The sequence below is a fragment of the Pantherophis guttatus genome, chromosome 4 (genome assembly GCF_059756535.1).
Source record: "Pantherophis guttatus breed Tessera chromosome 4, ASM5975653v1, whole genome shotgun sequence".
NCBI lineage: Eukaryota > Metazoa > Chordata > Lepidosauria > Squamata > Colubridae > Pantherophis > Pantherophis guttatus.
Genome location: NC_142066.1, coordinates 141407393 through 141428831, shown reverse-complemented (window position 1 = coordinate 141428831; position 21439 = coordinate 141407393). Strand labels below are relative to the sequence as shown.

General features: G+C 37.8%; 1 long non-coding RNA gene across 2 annotated transcripts; it reads left to right on the top strand.

Annotated features, from left to right (window-relative positions):
- Positions 1-1072: 1072 nt before the first annotated feature.
- Positions 1073-20124, top strand: LOC117655081 (uncharacterized). Of its 2 annotated transcripts, none has more exons than XR_004588540.3 (3): positions 1073-1161; positions 17067-17310; positions 19694-20124. It is a non-coding gene; the product is annotated as an uncharacterized LOC117655081 (long non-coding RNA). The 2 variants fall into 2 exon arrangements; XR_004588541.2 differs by lacking the exon at positions 19694-20124 and adding an exon at positions 17879-17956.
- The last annotated feature ends 1315 nt before the right edge of the window (positions 20125-21439 follow it).

The window sequence follows — 21439 nt, the reverse complement described above, 5'->3', positions numbered from 1 at the left end:
CTGATTAGTACTCTTATTTGAGATCACCAAGAAATACTTCAGCCATAGCATCAATTTAAAAGGCAACATCAAACTTCACCAATAATGCTGTCATGCAAATGTAATGGATATCCCAGTGGTGGGTTCCTCCCGGTTCGGCCCGGTTCCACTGAGCCGGTAGCGGTGACGATATGACGTCACCGAACCGATTCTGGCCCCCCCCGCCCCTCGCGTTATTCTTACCCTTTATTTGGCCCCACCCCCAATCTATTGCTGCCTCCTGAGTCCCAGCTAATGGCTAGAGGGGAAAAAACTGTTTAAACTCTTGGTGCGGGGCTTCAAAGGGCCACCCTACAATGTTAAAAGAAAACAAATGGGTAGACCGGTGCCTGCAAAAATACATGAGTAGATCAGTGCCTGCAAAAATAAATGGGTAGACCAGTGCCTGAAAAAATACATGAGTAGATCAGTGCCTGCAAAAATAAATGGGTAGACCAGTGCCTGCAAAAATACATGAGTAGATCAGTGCCTGCAAAAATAAATGGGTAGACCAGTGCCTGCAAAAATACATGAGTAGATCAGTGCCTGCAAAAATAAATGGGTAGACCAGTGCCTGCAAAAATACATGAGTAGATCGGTACAGCTCTGCAAGCAGTTAAAAGTCTGGTAGACCAGTACCTCTGCTAAATCCTAAATAATTGTCACATGACCATCAAGCCATGCCCACAAAGTAAGCCACACCCACAGAACCGGTAGTAAAAAAATTTAGAACCCACCCCTGGGATATCCCCATTGTCACTAGGAATCAAGCTAAACTTGAAGGTGATTTTTCTTTTATCTGACATGCAAGGAATGTCATGCCTGTTGAAGAAACCTATCACAGTTAGCAGATTCCTCAGAGATTCCAGTCTAAAGGGAGAAGCACCACAACATTCCATTGTCTCCAGAAGAAGCTAGTACACTCCGAAGAAACCATTGCCCTGAATAAAGCTGTAAAAAAAATATTTGCAGAGAGCAAACAATCTGTCTTAACTAAACTAACAATGTTCTCTTTGCCTCTTTGTCCCCTTGCCACTCATTCCCAGGTTGCTCAATGTATTGTTACCAAGAAGGACTGCCAAAAAAATTATTGGGTTCTCATCCTTGCCTTTGCCAGTCTTGGTGGGCAACTGAAAAATACAGGTAATGTTATATTATAACATTTTGAGAGAGTGTTATGCTGAAGGGTACTTTGGGACTCTGAAACAGTTGTTGAAAGCTATTTGCTGTCTGGTTTCTAGGAGACAGCATGACTCCCAGCACCTTCCTTTATGTCTACCCTTCTCAACCATTCATCAACTAATGTTCTTGATGAAGACAGATAAAATCTGGGGCAGAGGGGAGGAGGAGGCTATGAAATCATTACTGAAGATAAGGAGTGCTCAACCAAGCCCCAAGGGTATATTGTTTCTGGGAGAGAACTTATACGATGAGATTTGGAATAGAAACATGCAAAATAATTTATGCTTATTCCCTGTTCCCTGCCAAAATTTTAGCATCTTTGTGCAATGTTTTAAAAAAAGAGAAAGAAAACATGTGTCTCAAAAACTTAATGTAATGCATTAATTTTCTTCAGAGTAGGAAGTGATAGGAAGAGAGGGAGGAAGGGAGGGAGGGAAGGAAGGAAGGAAGGAAGGAAGGAAGGAAGGAAGGAAGGAAGGAAGGATGGAAGGAAGGAAGGAAGGAAGGAAGGAAGGAAGGAAGGAAGGAGGGAGGGAGGGAGGAGGGAGGGAGGGAGGGAGGGAGGGAGGGAGGGAGGGAGGGAGGGAGGGAGGGAGGAAGGAAGGAAAGGTATCTTATTAAGTTTATATTTTCACATAGAAAATGAATTCATATATATTGCAGTCATAAATTTATTTGTCTTTTTTATAAAGTATGTCTCTTCATGCATTGAACTATCTCCATTGTTGTGGATTGGACCCTAAAAAAGTCCTGATTTCCATAAGGCTTAAGCATCATAAAATTGCTGGTCCTCTAATTTTACAAAGAATATTGACATTATACTGGGAGGTGTTCTGTGATATGATATTCTGTCACATCATAATAAAATAAGAACAGAAATGAAGAGTTGTAAGTATCTTTCCAGTCATTTTGGCATTCTGTAGTAAAATGCTAAGATGCTCAACTCTAGAGAAATGTTTCTTCTCCTAAGTACGATTGAAACCACCAACACTATGGATTTATATTTGTTGGACTATTTCATTTTGTACTGATATAAATTCTTAGGTGCACATATTTTGACTTAAAATGAAGTTTCATCTAGGGGTCCTTGATTTACAGCCACAATTGGAACTGGAACTAACATTATTAAATGAGCAGTAGTTAAGTAAGTCCCAGATGATTTTATAACCATTTTTTAAATATATAACCAAAAGAATCACAAAGTTGTTAAGAGAATCTGGCTTTTTCCATTTGCTTTGCTTGCTGGAAGCCAGATGAGAAGATTGCAAATGGCGATCACATGACCCTAGAACCAAAAATATATGCCAATTGCCAAGTGTCCAAATTTTAATCACATAATCATGGGGATGCTATGAAAGTCATAAATCTGTCAAAATGTCAAAAATGGGTTCATATTTTGCCATTGGCATGCTCCCACATTGGCAGTCTGAAATCCGTTGTGTGGTCCAAGGGTCTTTTATTTGTCCTGGAAACAGAACTGAAAACTCCTTGACCGTTAACTTTAGTTTGAATAAGACAGAAACAAAATTAGACAAAAAGTATGTTCAGTATCAGGCTGCATGTTACGATAGGTAAATATGTACCCTGTTTCCCCCAAAATAAGACCCAACCAGAAAATAAGCACTAGCATGATTTTTCAGGATGCTCGTAATATAAGCCCTATCCCAAAAATAAGCTCCAGTTAAGATTGTCAGCCAGATGGACGTATTTAGTACCATATTTCCCCAAAAATGAGGCCTAACTGGAAAATAAGCCCTAATGCGTCTTTTGGAGCAAAAATTAATATAAGACCCAGTCTTATTTTTGGGGAAACACAGGAAATACTAAAAAATGTGTATACAAAACAAAAAATCCAGCATTACTGCTTTAAATATCTATTTGTATACATTCACCTATGGGAGAAATACAGGTAATCCTCGACTTACAACTGCAATTGAACTAAAAATTTCTGTTGTTAAGTGGGACATTTTTTAAGTGAGTTTTGCCACATTCTATGACTTTTCTTGCCACAGTTGTTAAGTGAATCACTGCTAGTAACCTGGTTGTAAGTAAATATGTCTTTCCCATCAACTTTGCTTGTCAGAAGATTGCAAAAAGTGATCACATTGGGACATTGGGACACAGCAATGGTCATAAGTATGAACCAGTTGCTAAGCATCCGGATTTTGCTCACATGATCATGGGGATGCTGCAAAAATCATAAGTTTGAAAAATTGTCATAAGTCACTTTTTTCCAGTGCCGTTGTAACTTTGAACAGTCACTAAATGAACTGTTGTGAGTTGAGGACTACCTGAACTGCTGATCAGCTGGATTCCTTCTCTACAAATTTGTTCTGAAGTATTATCTGAAATTAATTTTGCTATCCTGTTAAGGAAGATCAGATGTAGTTACCACATTGATAGAACTGGAAGCCATTTGGAAATCTGGGATTTGTGTTTAGACTGAAGTAGGAGAAATCATTGTTGAAACTGATGGTAGCAAACATTTCCACTATGTTGTCAATGAAACCATAGCAGTGTTGTTTTTTTTTTTTAAATCTTTTTAAGATGCTGAGCAATAATGGTGCATGAGAACAGTTTGTGGGTGAAATGGTCAATAGCTTGAAGCTGAGCTCATGAATGATGATGTTCAGGATGCAGAATAGTAAATAGATAGGGATAGATTTCTGTAGGCTACAAAAAAACAGTAAACAGCTATTGTAAAGTATATTGATTCTATTTAATAAAAAGAGAAAAGTATCTTAATGCATTTCGATAAAAATAAGTAACTGTGGTCATATGACAGAACCATGAAATAAGACCTTCAATCTTGCAGTTGAAGAAGATAGTCATATAATTGACAGTAGACTGGAAAAGAAAAAAGATTGTGCCCATAATAGAAAAATATAATCCTTGTTGACTAAAGGAAAACATTTTAACATATTTGTCAGGCTATCAAATATAACAGCGTCACTAAAAATTTATCAGGCTTCATATTTATCCTGATTGTGAATGAGATCCAAAGTCCAAAAACTATTTTCAAATCTGAGAAAGGAGAGTGAGAGACAGGGGGAGGAAGGATGAGAGGGAGGGAGGGGAGGGAGGGGAGAGAGAGAGAGAGAGAGAGAGAAAGATTCTGCATCGTCATTTTGATAGTCTTGGCAGATTAATCTACTAATTTGAAAACATAGTTGAAAGAATTCTTTAAAATTAAACACCTTATGCTCAAGTTCACATTGATTGTTATAAAACCATGGTCTTATGTTGACATTTAAATAAAGCATAAATGAGAGCCAATGGGATCACATATTTCAGTCCCTTGTTAGCATTTGCAGAATTTCTGTCTGAAAGTCATGAAAAATCTAAACTCATCCCATCAACTATATTTAGATATGTCATGGAAAACCATCCTATCCAGTTCAGGAAAACTGCAGGTGAAACAGTGCATATGACCCATGGTAGTGCAGTGGTTAGAGTGCAGTACTGCAGGCTACTTCTGCTGGCTGCCATCTGTCTGCAATTTGGCAGTTCAATTCTCACCAGGCTCAAGGTTGACTCAGCCATCCATCTTTCCGAGGTGGGTCAAATGAGGACCCAGATTATTGGGGACAATATGCTGACTCTATAAACTGCTCAGAGAGGGCTGTAAAGCACTGTAAAGTGGTATATAAGTCTAAGTGCTATTGCTATATGGGTATATAACAGAGGTGGGTTTCAGCAGGTTCTGACCAGTTCTGGAGAACCGATAGTGGAAATTTTGAGTAGTTCGGAGAACAGGTAGTAAAAATTCTGACTAGTCCCACCCCCATCTATTCCTCTGCCTCCCAAGTCCCAACTGATCGGGAGGAAATGGGGATTTTGCAGTATCCTTCCCCTGGAATGGGGTGGGAATGGAGATTTTACAGTATCCTTCCCCTGCTATGCCCACCAAGCCATGCCACGCCCACCAAGCCATGCCATGCCCACCAAGCCACACCCACAGAACTAGTAGTAAAAAAAATTGAAACCCACCACTGGTATATAAGATCTCTTTCTCAACCTGTTTTGTGCTTTCAGGTCTTCTCCAAATAGCTACATAGAACCTATAAGAGAAGGCCATTTTAACAAAACAACTTTTTGTGTTAGACAGTTTCTTTTCAGGTTAATGATTGGATATATGATTGGATATATGACAATACGTCTTACAACCACATTTTACACGTCTTACAACCACCTTAGATATGGTACCAATTAGATCAGGCAAAGAGAGAAAGTACACCAGCAAAGAAGCAGCATCTTGGGTTTATGGCCTATAGAGGGGATTTATAGCTTTCCCTGCCTTCCAGCTTCTGTGGTGGCAATCCAAAGCTACAATTCCCAACCTGTCAATATTAGGAAACTGGAAGGCAGTGAAGAATCACTGCTATGGACTGTAGGAAGCTTTGAGAATTTTTATTCAATTTCTTCGTAATTCTTTAACAAGCCATCTTCCTTCAGAACGCTTGTCCTCAACCCTAGTTGCCAAACAACAATGTTCACAAACATATCTGCAGAAATATAAGGAAATATACTGCCTTTTCTAATTATAAAGAGGGGGAAATTATTGTTTGAAGAATACTCTCTACGAAACCTGAGAAGGAAAAAAATTGCATTTCATTATTGACCAGTTGGAAAGATTATCAAACAGGTCTGATGGTTTTCAGTGAACCTTGCAAAGACATAAAGATGGTCATGATCATTAATATCTTAATATTAATATCCATATAGCAAATATCCATATATTATATATAATATAATATATCGTATAATATCCATATATTAATATCCATATAGCAAATAGCTAAAATATCAGTCTCACATATACTTTAAACTGGACTGAGAAAGAGAGTGGGATAGGAGAGGAGATAAAAGAGGATAGAAGAGGAGATAGAAGAGGATAGAAGGATAGAAGAGCTCAAATACTGGATTTCAGTAGCTTTCTGATAAGGCTGCTGCAGAGAATGTCAAGTCCATGGCAGGAATTCAGTAAGTTCTATAATAACATTACAAGTGCAGAGAAAACTGTCAACAAACTAGTTTTTCTTAAGAAAACTCAAGAAATGCCAAGTATGTTCTGATGGAACTAGATTACAGTTTTGCAACATTGCCTGAAAATGTATTTAAGAAAATCACTTTTAAAGGATATCTTGGAAGCAAGTCCAGTTAAAATCAATATAGAGTATTTCTATGTAAATACAGTTAAGGATCAAGTTTTTTCCAAGTAAAGCATGAGACATGACTTGCTGTTGCACTATACTTTCTTGTTTTCTTTTTCTTTTGGACACAATTTGCTTCTCATCCAATATATTATATATTATAAATCCTTCCATTCCCCAATATCCAGTCAGAGCTGAAGAAATGTGAAGATGAGAAGTGAAACATTCTTCTCTTCAAAAGAAAAAACGAAATCCAATTGCCTCCTGAAAAAGCAACCATGACCTGGGTGACTGAGAATCTCCATAGACTTTTAGCTACATACTTTGGGATGAACACCCTTTGAATGGTGTGGAAGTATGAACAGATTTCCAGAAAAAAATGCAGGCTACAGGAACCATTTGCATTTCAGTTTGAGATGCAGACCATACAAATTCATCCCCAACATCCTGCGCCCATCTCAGTGATGGGATTCAGCCAGTTCGCACCACTTCGGGAGAACCGGTTGTTAACTTTCTGAGCAGTTTGGCAAACTGGTTGTTGGAAGAAATAATTAGGACAGAGAACCGGTTGTTAAATTACTTGAACTGGCACATCTTCAACAGTGAAGGACACAGGGCAGAAAACATCCTGCAGCCAAGAAGGCTTCACAGCCATTTGCACTACTCAGGTGATCCTGAGGACACAGATAAACCTCAACAAGTCTTTAAAAGAATGCAAATGTCCAGCTGTCTGCAAGGAATATAAATCCTTCCATGTCCCACTATCCTGTCAAAGCTGAAGAAGCTTCTTGGATGAGAAGCGAAATGCCTTCAAAAGAAAAAAACAAAAAGTCCAGTTGCCTCTTGAAAAAGCACCTTTGGGACTTAGATGACTGAGAATCTCCATAGATTGTTGCACTATATTAGGCCGCATGCATCATGCCCAGGCCACACCCACCCCAGCTCCGCAAAGGCAAAAAAGTAATAATACATCGTGATACATCATGAGACACGATCAAGTTTGACACCAATGCACTATAGTTTTAAAAAAGCCACGAATTTGAAGTTTTTATTACAGAAGTGTAGCCTTCCCACCTAGATGCCCTTAAATATGTAGACTTCAGTTCCAGGGTTTAGAATGATTATCATTCTGGAAACCATAAATCTGCAGGAAACTTAGATTGTGGAATGGTATTGTAGAGTATCAAAGCAGATGGAAGGTTATCTCCAAGTATACAAGTGTTGTGTACTTTAAGCAGAATTAAGGCAATGTGGTGTACAGAGGAAACAGATGTTGTCTTCACAGTGAGAGAAAATTGACCACAAATTACTGCTTACTATACATATCATATGTGGCTTTCCTACTGGTTGTGTAACTTTTACTCAGACAACAAGGGAAACTTCCTAGAAGACAGATTGTGTGCACTAATCTGATATAAGCCAATCACAAGCCACCTTGGCTTCCAATGCTGGAGAAAATCAGCCATCATTCTCCCCATTAAATGATCTAAATAGAAACCGATACAGACAGAAGTGGAGTTTTGGTGCCATTATAAATAAAATCCAGAACAATTGCTGGTTTGGGATCAGTTTTGTGACTTTTATTTAGTTTAGAATTGAAAGTATTTAAGGTCCTTTTAGAACATTTTACCTGGAGACATAAAAAGCCGACAGGTCAATATCATCAAAGTAAATAGGCAGTCTGCTGCAAGTCCAAGTCCCTCAAGCTATCTTCTTGCCACAATTCTATAAAAGACATTGTAAAAAAAAGGTCTTCAGAATGCTCATGTAATGACATGCCAAATTGGACAGATTAATCATCATTCATCACAGATGGGGCTGGGAGCCCACTTATCTTAATGCGCAAAATGCAAGCCTCCACTTAGTATGGCTTGACACAGTCTCAGTAGTTCCTTTTAACCTGGAAAAAAAAAACCCAGGAAAATGTGCTGATGCCCAAACCCTCCAATGGCTGAATACTTAGGATCCCCTGGTACATTTGATTAAAGCCAATGATCAATACTCAACTTTGAGAAAAAACTGGTGTAGGGTATATAACAGATGACATCCCATGAATAAATAAACTTTGATAATGGCACTTGTCTTACAACAGAGTTCATGTATAATTGAGCACAAATAATGCCCATTAAAGTACACCTAACATGCTCACTGCCAAAAAAAAAAAAAAAGAAGAAGAAGAGTTAATTGATTTCAGTCTTCTGAGAATTCTCTCATAATAGGAATAAGAAAAACAATTGTCTACTGTATATAATGAATGTAAAGTAACTGTTTGGTGCATTATTTTGGTTTCTTTCAATTGCCATTTAATGGACTCTTTAGGATCTAACTTCTTTAACTGGCAAAAGGCTTTAGATAGGTCCCATACTTCACATTTGGAGAAAAATGGTCTAGGATCTGATCCAATTTTTATTGAAATCAAAGGGAGCTCACTTTGGTGTCTGGTCAGCTTCATGGAACAGCCAATCTCTTTCTGCTTGTAAATGTATTTAAATGAATCAAAATAGACTCAAATGAACACTTGAGGAAGAATAAACTTTGTGCAAATTTCAGAACTGGAAAAAAATGGTGTGGCTGTCTATTCTTAACAGACCATTTCTGTATACTGTATACTCCATCATGCTTCCTTTTCCATTTTTGCTTCCTGTTCATATTTGAAGATGGTTAAGTTCAAAGCTGGTAATATTTTCTTCCTTTATCAGGTTAAAAAATGCTGTGTTGAACAAAAATTAATAACAGGAGTATTGCATGTATATTTAATTTCAGGATCACAGCACTGAAATCAGAGTGAAATTTCATATTCTATGAAAATTGCATACTAGCATTCTATTTCATGTCTACATTTACAAGGTATATGACAAGCAGCTTTTTTTTTTTTACATTTTTCATGTTCTCTGACACAGACACAGCATTTCTTATACAGCCATCTTTTATGTCTGCCACTTTTCAAGGTGAATTGAGCTTTCAAACAAATTGGCCAGCAACAAACAGACAGATAGATATCAAATGGGTAATTTCTTTCATTTCCAGAAAGGAAACATTTAAGCATTTCTTTTGCGCAATATTTTCAGTCACCTTCTCTGAAAGATAAGTACACAGACCCAGGTAAAATTTAGAGGAGGTATTCAATTTACTGAACATTTGATCTTCAGCTCAATACAGGTAGTCCTCGTTACAACAGTTCATTTAATGACCCATCAAACTTAGAACAGCATTGAAAAAAGTGACTTAGGACCATTTTTCAAACTTACAATCATTGCAGCATTCCCTTGGTCATATGATCAAACTTCAGCTGATTGGTAACTGGTTCATATTCAGTGTCTCATGGTCATGTGATCCTCTTTTGTAATCTTCTGACAAGTAAAGTCAATGGGGAAGCCAGATTCACTTAATAACCGTGTTACTAATTTAACAACCACAGGGATTCATTTAACAAATGTGGCAAGAAAAATCATAATATAGGGCAAAACTCACTTAACAAATGTCTCACTTAGCAAAAGAAATGTTGGGTTCAGTTGTGGTCATAAGTCAAGGACTACCTATAGTCCAATCTGCACATGGAACCATTTCATTTCATTTTTTCATTTTATTAAATTTGTATACCGCCCTACTCCCGAAGGACTCAGAACCATTTCAGCACATGAAAAAACCTCAACAGCATATCTCCTTTAACATCTTCAAATAGCAACTATCGTTGTCATTTTCCTTTTTCACATATTCTGAACTTGAAAGTTGTGTTTCAATGTGATTGCCCCTATATAAATTTTGTTATTATTAATGTTGTCATTGTGATTATTGAGGCTTTGAGGATAAATACAGCAAGAAAAAAAATAGTCGTTGATTTGTTCATTCAGCAAAACAAGTTGAAGTAATAGTTATCAGCCATGATCCTAGGTGGATAGACGAAAATGGAAATGTGCAGCCATGCACAGTCATTTGAAAGATAATGACATGTACGAACACATTGCACTGGTGAATTGCTGTCATGAAATATTGAGTTAGGAGGCAAAGAAAAGACAGAAATACAAAGCCAAAGAGAGACTATGGATACCTGTACTGTACATTAGCCTCTAGTAAGCACCAAAAGAGAAATCCATAGATTATTAATATTATAGGGTCATCCTTGACAGCCACTACACTGTTGTTACTTTGTGGCTGGACTCCTGAGGACAATCTGCTCATCTCTCAGCAAATGTAATGTACCAGACTCTTTTCTTTTAAGAATACATGCCTGGGTAAAGCATTCTTCCTATCCATCATAAACATTAATAACTCAGACTCATTAAGGTGCTTCTATCCTGAATTGTAGGTGTGGTTGATGAACAGAAATATAAGATTCTTAATTGGATTACACTAAGGATTTGGGGATATTATGCATGACATGGATTAGTTCATCCTAACCTTGGATAGTTTTTGAGCTAATTTCTTTCCTCTGATTTACCTAAGAAGGAGCATAGTATCCTGATGAATGATCCAACTTGAAGAAGGAACCCCTTTTTGCTATTAATTGAGTTATATATAGCTTGGTGCAGAGACGATATCTGAAAGATAAACAATGAAAGACAAGGGTTTTGGCTTTGAAAACTTTAGAAAACCTTAAGTATTTAAAATCCATCATTATGCAACTAATACTTCTGGTTTCATGGAAGAATGACTTTCAACCACAAAGTAAAAAAATCAGTTCTGTTTTCTGTTCCCAGAAAACTTGTCACAGTTGAGCAAAACCTCAAGTGTGTCAGAACACCCTAGTAGGAAGGAAAGTACATATATTAGAAAGTGCTATATTGGGAGACAGGGTCGCTCAAGGGATTGGAATCAGGATAAAAACCCTTTTGTGAGGTCACTGTTTTCACTTCCAACTCATCTAATGACTTTGATTGGTGACTGAGATGGTGTTAGTGCTGTTCAAAAAGGACATGTGTCAACGTTATAGGAACAAGAATCACTAATTGGCACTCCAGTTACTAATAAAAGATGGGAGGCGAAAGATTCAGAGAGCACAGAGGGTGAACTTATCCTCACTCCTCAGCCTACATATTCTCCTTAGGAGTTCAGGATACTGACAAGGTAATTGTGAAAATTCACACTGCTACTTTGCACTGGAATACAGGGGAGGGAAGTCCCTAAAGATGTCTGTCTGACATCTTTAATGAGGTCCAACCTCTGAAGAGCAAGAAAGGGAAACAAAACTTTGTACCAGCAAAGGAAATTTCCCCAATTAGGGTCTAATATTTCCTACCGAAAGAAATCTCACAGACTCAGCAGACTGTGGAAGAAGAGAAGCAGATCTTTGTAGTGCTCCCTATCTCCTTAGTTGGTCCAATACTCCTTTTGTAAGCAAGGCCGATTGATTTATTTCTCTGAAGCATAAAGAGCTACACAGTTCTAAAAACTGTCTGAATGAAGAAAGAGCCAGAGTTGGCTTCCTTGCCAGATTAGAGAGAAAGAGAGAAAGAGAAATCACAGTTTGCTTTAATTGTAAAGACTGAATCAGAAAGTACTTTACTGCTCTTTAAGACTAGTCCTAAACTCCAGGCAAGTCAGTGACCCCATGACAAAGTAAATTGGCAAATGGTGGATCAAAGAGAGTAGATTAGGTGGTTCACTGGCAGGAAATGCCGACTGCCACTATGGAGTGATAAAAGAGCAAAGAACACTCTTAGCAGAAATAGTTGGAACATGCAGTGGAAAACTGGGTATCTCTGCAAACAACATGAAGGTATTGATTGCCTAGCAGCGCCTCACTTTCATAGGGTGAGTGAGAAATGTCAGGAGTATTTGCAAGTCAGTAAACTCATTAAGATGATATAGATACTTCTAAGATAGATCACTGGAGATAAGTATGTGTCCACACTTCTTCTTTTAGTGCATTCTAGTCTCCCAACAACTAACTTGCATTTTATTGCTCTGCCATGCAGAGAGTAATTGATCCCCTATCAAAAAGTGATGCTTCTTCTGAAGTCAGTGTCAATTATTTTCTTGTACATATTGTCATTATTGTCCCTTAAGTCAACCCTGTCTCCTAGTGACCGCAAGGAAAAGGGCCTGCAATTTACTGGCAATAGTAAAAATGTTCAGAAGTAGTTTTCTCTTGCCTTTTCCCAAGAGCGAAGAGGAAGTAGACATGACCCAAAGTCACTCAGCTGGCTTCAAGCCTAAGGCAGGACTAAAACTGATGGTCTCTTGGTTTCAGAGCCAGTGCCTTAGCCACACTAGACCAATTTGGCTTTCATTCTCACATCCTTGGAATCTCCACATGCAAATACATAAAAATCCTTCAGGTGCTTGATTCTTTTTTTTTTATTGAAAAAGTTTTACAATTACATTTTCTCCCCATTCCCCCCCCCATCCCTCCCTAACCTCCCTAACCCTCCCCAACTCCCCCAACCCTCCCTAACCCCCCCAACCCACCCCTCCCCCCCGGACTTCCACAGAATATAATCCAAATCAAAATCCCCTTTTTATAAAACTTGAACCCCTCCACCCCCAATATATTTTTTCATCTTCACAAAATTCAAATATTTCTATCTTTATATAATACTTTCAGTTAAAAGCTATTTGATACTTCCTAGTTTGATATTTGTTCTGCACATAATCTATCCACTTTTTCCACTCCCATTCATAAGTCTCTTGTGAGCGATCTTTTAGATATGCTGAAATCTTCGCCATCTCTGCAAAGCTGGCCATCTTCAAAGTCCATTCCTCCATAGTGGGCGTAGCTTCATTTTTCCAGTATTGACCTATCAGTAATCTCGCTGCTGTTATCATATATAATATCAACTTTGTTTCACCCAATGTAAACCCAATGTAAGAGGTGCTTGATTCTCATGCTATCATTTTCAACAGGAAATTTAGAACCACCTATTTACATTCAGAGCTGGAAAAGCTATATTACATTCCTCCAGGTTTATAGAGCTGATTCATGTGGCAGCCCAATTGAACTGGGGATTGCATAAAATAAGGAAACATTTCATTATTGAAGAAGATCCTGATTCATAAACTCTTCCCTACTCCAATTTTCATGACTATGTTATTAGCTAGTGTACTTTCAGTGTTACCCAAGAAGTTTGCAATCATCATGACCAAGTCCTTTGTTATGAGAGAAGTCTATACTTTAAAGTATGACTAATCTTCATCATAACTTCCTTACCGTCTGCTTCCCAATATTAAACAGCCGGCTTCATCTATTTCTCTCTTGCCTCTTGATTCCATTAAAATGTACAAAAAACAGATATCTAGTTGACAATTGCGAAAGAGACGAGGGAGACTCTAAGATCTCTGAAAATTCAATTTATAAAGCCCAACATATATTCCTTGTGAGAAACGCAGGTAAAAAGCAAGACAACCATCTGTTCTCAATGAGCTATGGTATCATTTGAGAAGTACAACCTCCCTGGGCAACTGACTTGCAGTTTTGCAGTTTGGCGAGGACAAATTTGCCAGGTGTTAGCAAAGAAAGACTCACAAACACCTGCTACCTCCTGAGAGTTTTGTGAAAATGAGGTGCTACATCTCCTGAGCATAATCTTGACAAATGTATTTTGTAAACAAAGGCTACGTGCACTTGCACACACATGCACGCATGCACGCACACACATTTTGTTCTTCCAGGATGAAAAACATTTTATGCATAGGAAATTAGGGGAAGACTTTAATTAAAGTCAAATCCTCTGGGGAGGAGAAAGGCCTTGGTCTGTTTTTGTTCTGTTCTTACGAAGTTTGTCTTCTTTCTTTGTCTCCTCTCTGGGCTTCCTGTCAGCTCAGAAAGCTGGTTCTACATGGCAATTATATTATTGGCAGCTGTTAAGCTTGTCACGAACCTATTAGGAAAACTACACACATGGTAAACCTAGAGGAGTGAGTTTTACAGAATTTCTATACTGAAAGGTCTGTCTAATTATAGCATCCTTAAATTCTCTAATGAAACCCAACATTTTAGCCTCTCTGCTATCACAGTTTCTTGATCAAGGCAAGAAACATACAAGAGTCCTAAAAGAAAATGATAAAAACAATAATTTCCATATTCTTATTCCTTATCCCCTCCTGTTTCTTATAGAACTGCATCTGCCTTATTGTTCAGCAGATGGCCTAGTAGTAAGTCACTATTAACAAATTGTAAAAAAAAAGAACTATATTAGTATCACGTGACAAACCAATTTAAGTTGTCTAATAGTTTATAGTACATTGTATTGAAAGGGATGATGTCATGTTTCCCACTGCAACTTTTTTACATTCTCAAAGTATTTTGCAACAATTCCTCTACAACAGTGGTTCTCAACCTGTGGGTTGCGACCCCTTTGGGGGTCGAACTACCCTTTCACAGGAGTCGCCTAAGACCATCGGAAAACACATATTTTCAATGGTTTTAGGAATAATTTTATCATTGGGGGTCACCACAACATAAGGAACTGTATTAAAGGGTCACGGCATTAGGAAGGTTGAGAACCACTGCTCTACAAGGCAAACAGTTGTTTGGAGAAAAAAATTGGAGACCATTTTATTTAAAAAAAAATCTGTTGAAATATTTTTCAAAAGACAACAACATAGTAAATTCTTTCCACTTAAGATAATTCAGAGGAACAGGGTAGATAGTAAGAGAGCAGAGAATAGTATATTTGAGATTCCAGTAGGACAATTTAATTTAATTTATTTAGACATTTAACCTGCCCTGCTTCTGGCAGCTCAGAGCAGGTGGCAACATTAAAACCAATTTATAACATAGCATTTAAAATGTTGTGCGATAAAAATTTGCATGATAAGAGAACAGTTTAATTTAATTTACTTAGATGTTTACTTTGCCCTACCTTAGAGGGCTCAGAGCAGGTGGCAAATTTTAGTACTTATTTGTCATAATTATGTCTTTGATTGTTGTCTATAACTATGTTTATGTTGTCTTGTAACCCATCTTGCCAGCAACTGCTGGTAAACTCTTAATATAAAAAAACAAAAACAAATAGTTGTACACAGTGGTGGGATTCAGCCAGTTTGCACCACTTCGGGAGAACCAGTTGTTAACTTTCTGAACAGTTTGGTAAACTGGTTGTTGAAAGAAATCATTAGGGCAGAGAACCAGTTGTTAAATTACTTGAATCCCACCACTGGTTGTACACAGTGTTTATAATTAACAATTAATATATTAATTAATTAACAAATATTAAGCTATTAGTTCATAACAACAATAAAATACTATAACGTTAAAATATAATTGTAATAAGCCTAGTTCCCTAGCTAACTTCATCAGTTAGCATTTTCTTTTAAAATGAAAGTAATTTTAAAAATAACAAATATTGTTTTGCCTTGGTCAAATATCTTAGAAGAAGCTGCAAGAGCTATAATATCTCACAAAAGGAGTTTACTTGCCATGCTCAGCAGGATGGGTCAGGTGCATTGAGTTTTAAAAGAATTGATGAACTGCTTATCAAATTTGCAAATGGCATAAAATGGGAATGCTTAAACAACATCCAGGATGGTTGGAGATTGCAACCTAATATGGTCTGAGAGGAACAAGATGTCTTTCAACAGGAAAAAATGTAGGTTTAAGGGAAAAATATAAGGCCCATAGAAAGGATGGACAGGTAAGCAACATATTGGAGAAAGAGTATATGGACATTGACAACAATTTATTGGTGAGCCAGTAGTGTAAGCCAGCTACACTTTTGAGATGCACTAGAAGAAACATTGCATAAACAACACCTAAAGATATTTAGTCTCTTTTGCTCTTCACTGGTGAGACTGTTGTGGTCCACCAGCAGCCTGTGGAGCTGGCAGCGGAGTCGGACAATGAGGAGGCTGGGGGGGACCATTGGCCAGTCCTTGAGTCTGGGGAAGGCCTAGACAAGGGCTCTGCGTCATAGGCAGAGATGGGGCCAGGGCCATCTGGAGTGATGCGCGGACTCCGGACCCTCCAGAGTCAGACAGCAGAGAGGCAGAGGAACAGGAGGAGCCTGTTCCTAGTGCACTCATGTGCAGAGCTACCAGAAGGCAAGAGCAGCTAAAGCAAAAAGGACAACTTGGGAGTAAGGCTAGGAGATGACTGCCCCCTCCCATAAGGCTTAAAAGAGCAGCAAAGTCTCTTGGGCTCTTTGTAGGAAAGCAATGTTGCTAAATCTGTTTCCAGTCAGCGTCTCTTGTTTCTGAACTTCATGGGGCTTTGCCAAGAAAGGCCTTTGGCAGGGTGCCAAAGAAGATAAAGGTTTGTGATAAGCCTGAAGGACTTTTTCTGAAGGACTCATTTTGGAATTAATTTGGACTAAGCTGGGAATGAAGTAATTCCCAGCTGTTATAATAAAATAGTTTTGTTTGGGACTAATTGTGTCTTGTAATGACTAAGTAAGCCTAGGTCACAACAGAGACCACACTTGAAGTACTGTGTATAATTCTGGGCTCTGCATTTTCAGAAGGATGCAGGCAAGTTAGAACTGTTCTAGAGCAAGTAACAAATGGTATAGAAATTTGAAGACATGCCAAAGAAGATCAGGCTGAACAAAACATGGGATGTTCAGCCTGATATGGTATCAGTACTTGAATACATAAAAGGTGCCATAATGAAGATAGTCAACAATTCCATTGCTATATTATATTGCGGTCAAGCTACCCAAATTTTGCTAAGCAAAATGTATGATCTGTAGATCAGTCAAACAATTCCCCTATATGGGTTGTCCATTTAAGAAGTCTGGAAAACTGTCTTTTAAAATGGTTCAATGGGTTTTCTTGCAGAGCACAGAAGATTGGATTAAATCAGGAGTTTCTAAATGTTTCAGCTTATTGACCTTTTCATGAAGACTTCATCAACCTCCAAACATTTATTATATGAAAATAATTTAATAAATACTACTTTAATAGTACTATTAGTAACAGCAATAGCAACAATGAATAGTCTCATCGACCCTTGGAAGTTGACCTTGACCACTTGGGGTCTTTGGATTCTGGACTAGATGGTCTTTTCTGATTGGATAGTTTGGTGAGTCTATATTTCGTTTAAGTGGGGATAAAACAAGAATACCTCTCTAGCTTAGCTAACTAGCAATATGAAAGCAACATACTTCCTGTAAGCAACCTTTTTCATATTTCCAATACCTCAGACTAACAGACTAACAGAGTTTGAAGAGACCTTGGAGGTGTTTTTAGTCTAACCTTCTGTGTAAGCAGGAGACCCTGCCTATACCATTCTGGACAAATGAGTGTCCTTAAAAACCTCCAGTTATGGAGAACCCACAATTTTTGTATGCAACCTGTTCCATTGATTAATTGCTCTGTCAGGAGATTCCTCCTTAGTTCTAGGTTGCTTCCCTCCTTGATTAGTTTTCACCCATTGCTTCTTGTCCTGCCTTCTGTGACTTTGGAAAATTAAATTTATGGCAGCCCCTCAAATATTGAACATATTGTCACTCATGTCATATCATGTCACTTACTATTGGTAATGTTGGTAAACATGATTTAAGACTGTCTTAGGGCCTTTAATACTTTTCTTTGTTTATTTTTCTGCATTTGCTTGCTTTTTTAAGGTTTTTAACTATTTTGTCTTTTAGGAACCTCACTCACTTTATGCAATGATCCTGCTACATTTCTCTAGCCCTTCCATGTTTTGAATAAATCTTGAATTTTCATAGCAGTGCTTAGTCCTCATCTAAAACATGACTCCTAATCTATGTCCTAAATTCATTCATTCATTTCTGTTGGATAGAATGTGTTTTGTATTCAGGTTGGCAAGATAGCTTTATTTGTCCCCAAGTTCCAACAACAGCAAAGAACAGTAGAATATTCACCCAAGTGAAATGTGGTTTAGGATTCCAATTTATATAAATTAGGGTCTATAGAAGTAATGTACATGTATATGTTTGAATAAGTTTGTATGAAACTTATGTTTTATATTGTTTCATAGATAAATTGACCAAAACTGGAAATAGTAATCCAAGTGTGGTCTTATTTGTGCAGTATAAAATGATACTAGCACTTTGCAGGATCTTGATACTATCCCTCTGTTGATGCAGCCTATCATTGGCTTTTTTGGCAGTTGCAGCACACTGCTGACTAATATTTAATTGGTGATCTACAAGGATATCTAGATCCCTCTCCCAGTCACTACTGTTGAGCCAAGTACCTCCTATTCTATATTTGATTTTTTCCTGCCTAAGTGTAGGACTTTACTCTTCTCATAGCATCTCATTGGATAGGGCCCAAGCTCAAGTCTATCAAAATCTTTCTGAACCCTGCATCTGTCTTCCAAATTGTTGGCAATTTCCCCCAACTTGATGTTATCTGCAAATTTGATTTCCCCTTCTATTCTCTCATCTAGATAAAGAGCACCTGGCCAAGACAGAATCTTGAGGTACCCCACCACATGCTTTCCTCCATGTAGATATAGCTCAATTGAGACTGCATGCTGAGCACAGTTGGTTAGCCAATTGCAAATCCATCCATTGATGGTACTGTCTATTCCACATTGTTCTTTCTCACTGTGGTGTATTTTGTCAAATGCCTTACTGAAGTCCAAATATACTATATCCACATCATTTTCATGATCCACTAATTTAGTCATTTTCTCAAAGAAGGCAATAAGGTTTGTCATGCCAAAAGATTTTTTTAAAAATAATTCTGTTCTTTAAAACATATCTATGTCTTAGTGATGCTTAGAACCTGTGGTGCTTCTGATTGCTACTTCAAAACAGTGTCCAGATAAACCTAGTCTATTCTCTTTAGGAATTACTGATTCATATACACAACCTGGACAATAAAAACTCTAACCCAATGCTGCTACTATTATCTTCACTGAAAATCGAAAGTAAAACAGTGCATCTCTTCAGCATTTCAGAAATACATGAAGATCTCAAATCAGTCGGTATTTCTAAACTATAGAAAAATTTTCAGTACTAAAAGGATTTTTTCTAAAGATAGAGGAGTCAATGGAAAAAAATTGACAGAATAATATCATTCCCCTTTGCCTATTGTTTATAAGTTTCTGGACTAACTGAATCCTAAACTAAAAGGATAAGAGACTCATAAGACATACTATCTGAAACAAAGAGATCAGAGTCTCTATTATCTGGTATTGATAGAGGTCTTCCGATAAGAAAGTGGATGATTCTGTGCTCTTTCTATAATAGAGGAAGTATGTCAAAAGATAACTTAGTTCTAAAGAAATAACCTGGCCACTGCTGTTTCAAGTTCTATCATTTCTTTTATGTGTGATGGAATGCAGCAAAGTTTATCTCACCATGTTGTGGTGATAGCTGAATGGTGTAATCAAGCAGCCCTTGATAATATAGTTGTATCCATCAATGAATTTACAGGTGGTTATCATGTTGTAAATAGCTGTCTCTATTTTTCCCATTTTCTGGCATTAGGAGCAAAGATTGAACACATAGAATGATACTGAACTCCAAGTGCCATCACACCTAGCCACCACGAACAAAGACTATGGCAGTTGCATTCCAACAGTATCTGGAGCTGCAGTTCAACAACATGACAGCGAGTTTGCTATAGTGATTAAGATATCAGGCTAGTAACCAGGAAACCTAAATTCTAGTCCTGCCTTAGGCAAAAAGCCAGCTGAATGACCTCAGGCCAGTTCCTCTCTGTCATCCCTAGGAAAATAGCAAATTACTTCTGAAAAACTTGCCAAGAAAAGGACTGGTCCAAGCAGTATCCAGGAATCAATACTGACTCAAAGGCACACACTCACACAATATCCAACAACATCCCTGGAAGGGTATCTCAAGTTAAACAACTGTGCTAGAGTGCTAATATTTAAAAATAGCATTTAGACTATTCACAATAGTAATCTTCTCATTCTTTGACTTTTGGTAGTAATATCCCATTATCAGCAAAAAGAAAAAATTGGAGTATGGGGAAACTTTAAAAAGTTCAAAAATGTTATATTAGGCATATAACACTGGGTGTTCATTTCTTTGGGACCTGGTGTCTGTAGTTTTCAGTTTTAAATAATGAGGGACCTGGGGTTTATATCAGTGGTGAAATCCTGCTGGTTCTGTCTGGCTCATGCAAGCCGATGGCAGCGGCACATGGTTTGGTGAACCGGTAGCAGCGGCAGCATGAGGCTGCGCCCACCTGCCCAGACACCATTACTTCCTGGTTTTTAACCCTTTGCACATGTGCAAAGCCTTCTGTGCATGTACAGAGGGTAAAAAATTGGATGTGACCATGGTGCGCGCACTTCCAAACCGGTAGGGCAGGTAAGTAGATTTCACCCTGGTTTATATATATATATCCTACTCTAATGTTCTAATAGATTACTTACATGGTTTCTCAGTTTCTTGTTTCTTCCTTTCCCCGGGTCTGTTGTTTTTCCCTTGGATAGAACAATACATAAACTCTTTTACATACTCTCTAAATATTTTTTTCTTTCAATTTCAATAGTTTAATCCATGGATGAGGAAGAAACTAGATATTTACAGGCAGTTCATGACTTACTACCATTTGTTTAGCAACTGTCTTAAGTTACGACAGCACTGAAAAAAGTGACTTAACACAGATCCTCTTACAACTCATAGCATCCATGCAGTCACATGATCAGAATTCAGGCTCTTGGCAACTGGCATGATTGCAACATCCAGGGGAATCTGAACACCATTTGCAACCTTCCCAAATGACATCCAAAAATCAAAGTCAATGGGGGAAGCCAGATTTGCTTAATCCATGCAAATTCCATGCTTCATTTAACAACCACATAACAATCCTGTCAAAAAAGATGGTAAAATTGGGCATGACTCATTTAAACTATCTTGTTTAGCCACTGAAATTCCAGTCCCAACTGTGGTTATAAGTTGAGAACTAGCTGTATTTGGTTAGTTATGTGTTTGAAGAAAGGCATTACATTTATAATTATAATCTCTGTTTTTAAAATACTTGAACATTCAGTGTATCATTTCCATGAGTTAGACTATTGTGGTAGAATTTAGATCTTTTGACCTGCTGAGATTTTACTCAGAAAGGGCTGTGAACTGCCATGTTAGTCCACATCCTTCATAAATACTTTTGCCCAAATAATTTCAAAGTTGCTGCACATGATGCATCATTGAACCGCAGATTAATAGCCTTTTGAAAAAATTGACCCTGAATTTTTAACAGTT